Raw genomic sequence first — 696 nt, forward strand, 5'->3', positions numbered from 1 at the left:
TCATACCTTCGTAATCAATGTCTCTCTGGATTGGATCATTAGGATCGCATGGTGCCATAAATTTATCAATTTTGTGCGATAAGGCAGAAAATTGGGCTTGTAACATTGCTACAGGATCAAGATTCATTATACCTTTAACCGATGATGTACCTGAGGATGATGGTTTCGCCGTCGGTATATGGCCACGCTCGGCGGGCCACATACTGCTGTTGATTGCCATTTCTTCCAAAAGTTCTCTTGCTTGGGCGGACGTCTTCTTCATAAATAACCCTCCAGACATAGCATCTAATGAACCTCTAGTTGTAGGATTTAATCCATTATAGAATGTCTGCATTAAAAGTGCATCTGGCAGTTGGTGGTGTGGGCATAAACATTGAAGTTCTTTAAAACGTTCCCAAGCTTCATAAAGAGTTTCATTATCATTTTGTGTAAAAGATGTCAACTCTTTGATGACTCTTGCGGTTTTTGCTAAGGGAAAATATTTTTGTAAAAATGCTTGGGCTAATTGGTCCCAAGTTTCAAATGTTGCAGCAGGCATAGAAGTTAACCAAATTTTTGCCTTATCCTTCAAAGTGAAAGGAAAGAGGCGAAGTTTGATTGCTTCGGCTGTTACATCAGTAATTTTAAAAGTGTCACAAATTTCTAAGAAATTTGTCAAATGTGCATTAGGGTTTTCGTTAGGTAGTCCATAAAACG

At 38.6% G+C, this 696-nt stretch overlaps 1 non-coding gene across 1 annotated transcript; it reads left to right on the plus strand.

Annotated features, from left to right (window-relative positions):
* Nucleotides 1-350: 350 nt before the first annotated feature.
* LOC136201610 (small nucleolar RNA R71) lies at nt 351-457 on the plus strand. The gene has a single exon (XR_010673957.1). It is a non-coding gene; the product is annotated as a small nucleolar RNA R71 (small nucleolar RNA).
* The last annotated feature ends 239 nt before the right edge of the window (nt 458-696 follow it).

This window comes from Euphorbia lathyris, chromosome 7 (assembly GCF_963576675.1).
Source record: "Euphorbia lathyris chromosome 7, ddEupLath1.1, whole genome shotgun sequence".
Lineage (NCBI taxonomy): Eukaryota > Viridiplantae > Streptophyta > Magnoliopsida > Malpighiales > Euphorbiaceae > Euphorbia > Euphorbia lathyris.